General features: G+C 40.3%; 1 pseudogene; it reads right to left on the bottom strand.

The window, feature by feature from the left end:
- Positions 1-1111: 1111 nt before the first annotated feature.
- Positions 1112-8684, bottom strand: LOC104452334 (annotated as a pseudogene).
- Between the last annotated feature and the right edge of the window lie 350 nt (positions 8685-9034).

Consider the following 9034-nt stretch of genomic DNA (forward strand, 5'->3'; position numbering starts at 1 on the left):
CCTGGCAGTTGCCCTCAACTGTGAGACGTTTTTTCAACAAATATTTATCTTTATTTTCAACATCATATGCCAATCTACATGTCTTTCTAGAGAAGTTGCCTTTTTTCCCTGCCAATCTACCTTTTAGTTTTTGTTACATTTTGCACTTAGAAAATTCATGCATATTATATTTTGCACTAAAAAATTCCTGTATGTCTACACATAGACCTAATATGTAACTATAGTTCGAAACTTTTTTAAGAGCTCTTACTAACACAGTTTGCCCATGACGAGCCTAATACAGTAACAACAGATCCGTTGAAATGCAATGTGTAGATATTTGCACTTAAATATTTTGCACATATCTATTGTTGAGACATAAGATGCAACTTAAATTGTTAAAAGATTTTGAAAAACTTATAATGAATACAATACGTGCATGGTGAGCCCATTTTGGATATTGGAACGCCAGGTACACACTGTCTCTTGAACTAATATATAGCTCCCGACCAAACATAAATTTGGATAAAACAGATGAGGCCATCACTTATAAACTCCATTCGCGTTTATGTATATAATTTATGGCTTAAACGATAAGTATATGAGAATCATAGTAAAAGTCAAAGAAATATACGTGTCAATTTTGTGTCTACTATAATCTAAGTGAATTATTACGGATGCATTAAAATGAGTGAATCTACTCATAAAATTAACGGCAGACATGCACCAGGGAATTTGAGCATGTTGATGGAGTAGGTAAAAAGCACATGTAAGGTACTTTCAATGTACAATAAGTTTTTCTTTTATCAGAAATAAACTTAGCTTCTAATAAGCAGAACATAATACATATTACAAGACCAAAGGAATTGAGTTGGGGAGTGGCGAAATACAAGTAGACGAAAGAATTCAGTTGAAGTAGTATGGAGTCCAATTGTGAGAAATAATCAAATCAACATTTTTACTTGTAAAACCCATATAAACATATTCCATATGGTCATTGATTTACATAGACCAGTAAAAGTGCACACACCTCACTTTACTTAGAAATCAACACTAGAAATCAAATCGCCTTATTGCAAAATATATGGATTATCAATCAATGGAAAGTAATCATTGATACGATACGAAGAAATGGGAAACACAAATATGTGGAAAGAGACTAATATTTCAAGATTGAAGTACATGGCTGATAAAGCAGTGATGAAACATTTCAAAAACAGCTAATTAGGGTATTTTGGTAAGGGGGCTATTTTCTTGATATAATAGTAAGCCCCAGTGGAAAGCTAAAGCAAATTTACAAGAAATCAAGAAGAGATAATATGGTCGTCGCAGATGCTAGACATACAAACAGCACATCAAAAGGGTTTATGAATCTCTTATATTGTTTCTGGGCACTTCTTAGTATAATCAACACTGCAACTCATGTATAAAGGCAAATAAGGACATTGCGATGTCTCATATCACAGAAATTTGGACAGAGACAACCGAATGCATCTTCATCTCGGTGTTAAGAGTGACTGATCCTCATCCATTGAAGTCAACTCCACTTCTGCTTCTAATCGCATCCCCATGGAAATCGCACTCAAAGCACAAATAGATTCAGTTCTAATGCGATCAATCTCTTCTTCATTTTGTTGGATGACCATGGGATTTCGTAGTGATTGTACTCGCTCCAATTCCGTTGCCACTTCCTTCATTGTAGGCCTATACCTTCCATTAAGTCTTAAGCATCTTTTTGCTAAGTTGGACATCGCAATAATTTCTTTTCATTGTCATTGTCTAATACCTCCTTATCAAGAATATCAAACAAACGGTTCTCATCCATCGAAATGATGAAGTACGAGGCTAGATTTCTATACTCTTCTGCCCTTAGTTGAGAAATTGGCTTTTCTCCGGTTAGTAGCTCGACAAGGACAACCCCAAAGCTATAAACATCACTTTTATCCGTAAATTGACTTGTTTGGTAGTACTCAGGGTCCAAGTATCCAAAGGTTCCTCGCACCATTGTTGTCAAGTGTGTTTGGTCAATGGGAATCGATTTGGAAGCTCCAAAATCCGCCACTTTGGCTCGATATTTTTCATCCAAAAGTATATTTGATGACTTGATATCACGATGATAAATTGATATGGCTGCATCAAAGTGCAAATATGAAAGAGCCTTGGCAACTTCATTGGCAATTCTTAACCGCATTTCCCACGAGATAGAAAATTCTCTATCCGGATCATGAAGATATTGGTAGAGAGTTCCATTGGGAATAAATTCATATATCAAAAGAGGGACTTCACTCTCTAGACAGAATCCTAATAGCTTGACCACATTTCTATGATTGATTTCAGAGAGAATAACAACTTCATTGATGAATTGTTCGACTTGTTCTGCATCAATAACTTTGGATTTCTTGACTGCAATGATTGTTCCATCCATCAACATTCCCTTGTAAACAGTTCCTTGACCACCCCGACCTAATATTCGATTCTCATTAAAATGATCCGTAACCGTGTCTAACTCCGTTGAGGTGAATAACTTGCCCTTCTCCATGTGATTGTCTTCGACAGAAGACAAGCGTTGTCGCAACAGAAATCCGCCATTTCGCATGAAGAATTTTTGTTTGAGTTTTGCCTCACGCCTTCTTCCGATATATTTGTACGACCACCAACAAAGCAAAAGCAACACCATGGATCCGATGCCCGTGCCCACCCCTGTCAGAAAAAGTCAACGCGAATTGCTAGGTGACAAATTTCTCCTTCATCGTCAACAAATTAGCTTCCACTAATTTGAACAAGTGCTTTAAAAAAAAAGTCAAATTGCTAAATGCATAGACTATGAAAATATAGGTAAATTGTCCAAAATTTCCTAAATTATTCAACGATTAATTTAATCATAAACATTTTAATTATGATAATTTAATTATAAACCTTTTGACAACATGTTAATTTAATCATACATTTTTTAATTATGCCAATTTAGTTCTAAAACTTCTAATAATTTATCAATTTTATCCTAAATTTTTTAATGATTTGCTTTAAAATTGACCATCCTACATAGCACAACTTGCACTAAAGGGGATAATTTTTGCATTTTTTATTTTATTTAATTTTATTTTTTTTCCTTTTTTCCCTCCATCGGCCTCAAGTGAGGACACAATCGTTGACCTTAGGCAAGGGATGCTCACGCCTAGGCTGGTGAGGGTGGTCGAGCCAACCATTCTAAAGGCCTAATGGAGAGAAAAAGGGAAAATTTAAAAAATAAAATAAAATAAGAATTCAAAAAATACAAAAATAATCTAATTAAATGAGCAAATCATCAAATGTTTTAAAATCAAAATGACACAATTGAAAGATTTATGATTAAATTAATAAGTTTTCAAAATATTTAGAAATAAATTAGCATAATTAAAATGTTTAGAATTTAATTGTCCTAAAATAAGTTTTAGGATTTTTTTAACAATATTTTCAGGAAAAAAAAACACATGCAAATCCACAATTCAATCAATCACCTTCTTCATTTTACCGCTTACAGCATTTGAGAAAATGGGATTCCAGCAAAAGAAGCAATCGAGCATGTACTTGAACACAATGAGGTAGGCCAGGACAAGGACAAGAACGGGGTCTACAACCCCGTCCCCGACTTAAAACTAGTAAAGATGTTCCATACCCACCTCATCCCTCGTGTAGGACAAGTTTCATTATCCCATCACCATTCTCCCGATAATGTTTAGTTAAATAAACATCAATGAGCACAATTCATGATTCTAAGAAGATAGAAACAACGTTAATGGCGCATTTGGTAATAATTTTATTCTCTGGCGTAGATTCTAATTAGAAATGATTCTTTTTAATTATGTTCCCGGAAATTGATTCTAAGCATTTTAAGCCGTTTGATAACTATTCAAAATTTTTATTCTTGAATAGAATTACATTCCGTACCGTACTCATTAATTAAGTCCAAATCAATTTCTTTTAATTTTTAAATAATTTTTTTTTTTTTTTTTTACTTTTTACTTTTTTTATTCTCTTTTTCTTTTCTTTTTCTTTTTTTTTTCCTTTTTCTCATATTCTTCTTCTTTCTCTGCGTGGTCGGTCGCCCACGGCCGGAACCTCACCAAAGCATCGCCGCCCTCGCCGAGGGTAGCCCTCATCGCCGAGCCTTCATCGATAGCTGGGTGAGGCTCACCTAGTCCCGCTGAGGCTCGACCTCACCAATGGCAAAAATACCTCGTCGGGCTAAGCAAGGCCTACCTAGTCATCGATAGGCGACCTCACCAAGCCTCGCCGCCCCACGGCGGGGATTGGGCGACCTCGCCTCACTCGCCCCGGGCGAGGTCCGCCCGCCACCGGCAAGCTCCGGTGAGGCCAAGCCTCGTCGAGGTTGGGTGAGCCTCGTCGAAACTATGCGAGCCTCGCCCAACCCCGACGAGGCCCGCCTAGCCACCAGCGAGCTCTGGTGAGGCTGAGCCTCACCACGCTAGATCACAGTGATGGGCGAGCCTCGCCTGGCCGGGCTTGCCTCTAGCGAGCCTCACCTCACCCTAGCTCGGAGAGGCCAAGCTCTCACCGAGCCTCGCTAGATCCGGCGAGGCCGATGGCAACCGGCGGTGAGCCTTGCTAGTGGCTAGGCTTGCCTCCAACAAGCTCGCGAGACCTCGCCCTAGCTTAGTGAGCCTCCAACAAGCTCGCCGAACTGACGGCCGGCGGCGGCGACCGGCGGATGGCGCCTCGGCGACAACAAACGGCGATGGTGGACGACCATCACAAGATGGCCGAGAGAAAAAGAAGAATTGTTGATTTTGATTCTCAAATTTGTTCCTCGAAACAAGAATCAACTTTTTTTATTATTCTTGATTCCACTCTAATCTATTCTCGGAAACAAAAATTTTACCAAACACGATTTTAGGCCCAAACTGATTCTAGGAACAAAAAATCAGAATTTGCCATGTTTGGATGGTTACCAAACAAGGCCTAAGAGGACAAGGACAAAATAATGTGTCACAAGTAGTGAAAAGATAATATTGGTGTGCTAGAATTGTGTAAATATTTAAAGCCAATGGCATGCCAAATTTGGGATTACCATCAAAGTCAGTGTTCTATTTTGGCACATTCGAAATCTCGGGCCATAATCGGGTCCATCTCTACTGTTTGTAAGGTGTTAAGCTATGCTTTATCATGTAAAGGTTTCACGGTTCAATGAGGAAAGAATATATCCAACAGCACTTGAACTCGGAATCTTTAGGAGGAATAAAGAACGAACAAAAGGAAAAGATGGCTAGGCATATCCATTCCTCCCCCTGTCCTGGACGTGAATTTTGCCAAATCTCGGCCACAAAATCCATTGATCATGGGTTTTCACTAATTTTATTTGGGCGCAGGTAGTAAGCATATATGTTCCGCTTGGATCGATTAAATAGCCATCCCTAAGTGTGTCTCCACCAGCCTTCGCCAACACAAGTCCTCATTAATGTCCCAACTACCGCTCTTGCGACCACCAACTTTGCCCTCCTTTCTTTCTAAATGGCCAAATTCCCCAAAAAATCCCAATTTTAAATCTAATCCCCATTCTGCTCTCAACTTTTTTTGTCTAAAAAAATCCTAAAGAGTAGGCCTAATTCCAAATCTCCCCCAAACTATTTGTTGTCTAAACTTAAGGTTCAATCCCAAATCTACACCAAATTTTGTTTTGTCTAAAATAAAATCACTAATTTTCAATCTATTCTCAAATCTACCCTCATGATCTAATCTCAACTTCACGTGACATTTCTACTATGATAACAAATCCACACTAATAAAGTGATATAAAAAATTATCTTCAAAAATAAAAAAATTAGGTATGACTAACGGTGATTTTTGGATAGAAGGCTATTAGGGGTAGAATTGAGACGAGTAAAAATTTATGATTTTTCATTAGAGAAAAAAAGTTCATGATAGATTTGGCACTAAACCAAAAGTTTAGAGTTTGTTATTGGACAAAGAAAAGTTGGGAGCAGAGAACCTAAAATTTGGGGTTTTTTTTCGAAACAAAAAAAGTTAGGTATAAAATTAGACTAGACTTAAATGAGGGTTTCCAGGGGAATTAGGCCCTTTCCAAAGGTCATGATGTACCTCTCACGTGACAACGGATCTCTAGTTGCCTGAGACAGGTTAACTTCCCTCCGATTAAATACCGAAGTCACACATGTCGTAAAACTGTGTTTAATATTCGTGACGTGATCGCAATCGTTGGGAAATGTTTTTATATTTACCTAAAACCCAAGGTCACCAGGTCAAAAGACGCTCTAAGAATAAGAATACAGACATCGACATGAGGGAAATTAATCTATTTTTGAATGAAGCACTTTGTAACACGTGATGTACTCAATATATCAGATAATCTCGTTTATCTTCCGCATGGAAACTTCAGTGAAAAGGATATTGAAAGTTTCATATTAAATTTTTTCAAGCAAGGACGGAGGGAGAAAAATCGGGCGGAACTGTGAATAGTTATTTTCTCCTACACCACAAAGATATCAAATTATATATTCTCCAAATACGCTAAAACAGTACGCTTTTTCGAGTTGTGCACTCCAAGTAAAATGAAAATACTTACCGACCAAAATCTCCATTAAATTTGATGGTTTAGCAGTGCACCCCTGTCCAGCTCCACTGCCTTTCTCGCCATTACCATAATAACCCTTTGGGCATGAACATGTATAACTCCCATCAACATTATGGCATTTTCCCTCGCATGGGTTTTTCATTGGATCCGCACATTCATCAATATCTAAACAAATTAAACACACATCAAATGTATCTAATATTCTCAGATCACATCAATGAAAAGGACAAGTTAAACATTATGTTATCAACATACCTTGACAACCATTCACAAGGTAAGGATTGCCTTGGTAACCTTCTAAACAAGCACACTTGTACCCAGATCCGTTTTCTGCGTCAGTGCAAGTGGTTTTGTTTTTGCACATGTAGCTCGTGCTGTTCTTTTTGGCGTCCTCACATTTTTGACTCCCTATTGCCCAGTCGAGAACTACAGCGGATTGGAAATGCTTAAGCTGCCTAAGATCACTAACCGAGAAGTTGTAGAAGCCATTTTCGACGACAAAGGCATAGCTGCAAGGATTGAAATCCAGGACTTTGGAATGATTGGAAAAGCTCGTAACTGAGATGCTGTAGTCATAGGAGTTCCTAGGGATGCTCGTCTCACAGCAACCCATACCGGTACACAACCCACTGCTAACATCCAAATCGCTGCTACACGAAGACATACACCCGAAAGAGAACTGTTGACGGGTGTTATGTAAGGAGGCTGACGTGTCGCAACCGATGACAGTGAACTTGTTCTTGGTGCTGGACATGGGGAAAGCTAGTATGAACCGTGGATAAGCACTCGAAGACCTATCGAGCCCGGAAGAGTTATAGCAGTCTTGAGCGGTCCAAAAATAAGTTCGCAACTCATGGTCCTCGACGGAAATGTCACGTAGTTGAAAGTCTAACCAGTAAGGTATGGGAGGGTCGACAGAGTAATCACAATTGACAATAAACAACGTGGAATTGAGGTGGCAGTCAGGACTGCTGTCACTCAATCCAAAGGGGAATGGAATCGAGATGTTTCCACAGAAACTTTGGCATCCGGGCTTCGTGATTATATCAAGAGCTTCTGCTGCGTGATTGTGGTATGGACCCAATATGATGATCCCAAGCACCATAACTTTCAAAAGAAGCTTATGGATGACCATGGTTCTTCCTTCGACTCTCTCCATATATGTTTTTTTTCTCGATGAATTAAACTGATGGATTCAAGGGTATATAAGGAGAAGTAAGATTTTTTTTTCTTTTTCTTTATTTTTGGGTCAAGTAACTGCAGTTATCAGCTTAGAGTTAACATCAGCTGGTCCTAGACACTTGCATGAGACGATTCAAAGATAATTCCGCGGGTGACGAAGTCTTGTGGGGTGCGGTGCACGGCTACATTTTCCAAATGAGCAGGGAAAGCTCAAAGGGTCGCAGATTATAAGCAATAGCTGGAGACGACAGAGCTATTCAAAGGCCAAAAAAGGCAAATACAGGTCCCAGCTGCTCTCTTTACCTATACTGGACACCATTCCGAGAGAGAGAGAGAGAGAGAAGAGAGAGAGAGAGAGAGAGAGAGAGAGAGAGAAAGACCCGAAAGCTGAACAGACAAAATTTAGCCAAAATCTCAAATTTCTCCTTGGAGACTCAGAGGGGGGGGTGTTTGGCTAATAAAAAGCAGAGATGGGTCAGTTTCCCCTCGAACCACAATCGCAGCTCCAACTCAAATGGCTAATCCTCGCAGACCCGGTCTCAAAATAGCAATTTTATCCTCCTCCATTACCAACCCATAATTAGGAACACCAGCTAAGATATCCCCACCAGATCTACGCCACACGAGCGCGCAGCCGGCAGAACAAAATCATTCCAAGGCAAAAGATGCCCAAAAAGCATCGCACGGACAAGACACACGACAGAAACGAAGACCCTCTTCAGGGCAACACGACCAGAAACCAACAAATTCTACGGCCGAACCCACATCACCACGACCAGAAAGAAAGAAGACCCAGAAATCACATGAAAATATCCGATCGAACCCAGAAACGAGAAGCCGCTCACCAGCTCGTCGAGCCACGGAACGCCTCGGCCTCCTCCTCGGAACTCACCAGGTCAGCGCCTTCCTCTTCTCCCCCGCTCTCTTTCTCTCTATCCTGAAAGCAAAGCGGAGAGGGGAAGGGGAGTCAACGGAGTATTTATAGGGGAAGGAAGGGCACGGGAGAGGGCCTGATTGGGAGAAAATGAAGGTGGGGGTGGGTGAACTTTTGAACGGTCTCGCCCTATCCTCGCCCTCCACGTGTCGCCCTCCGCGTCGTGGACAGACATAAAAGTGCGCCCGGTCAACTGGATTTATTGAACGGGCGCCGAGATGGTCGGTGGGCCTTCGAGGGCTCGCTGGCTCGGGGAAAGTCAGGCCCACACTCGCTTCACCCAATTGAGCTTTTCTGTCAAAGGCCCAATGGGCCATAAAAATTAGGGGTGGTGGGCCGATTCAACCGTG

This window comes from Eucalyptus grandis, chromosome 9 (assembly GCF_016545825.1).
Source record: "Eucalyptus grandis isolate ANBG69807.140 chromosome 9, ASM1654582v1, whole genome shotgun sequence".
Lineage (NCBI taxonomy): Eukaryota > Viridiplantae > Streptophyta > Magnoliopsida > Myrtales > Myrtaceae > Eucalyptus > Eucalyptus grandis.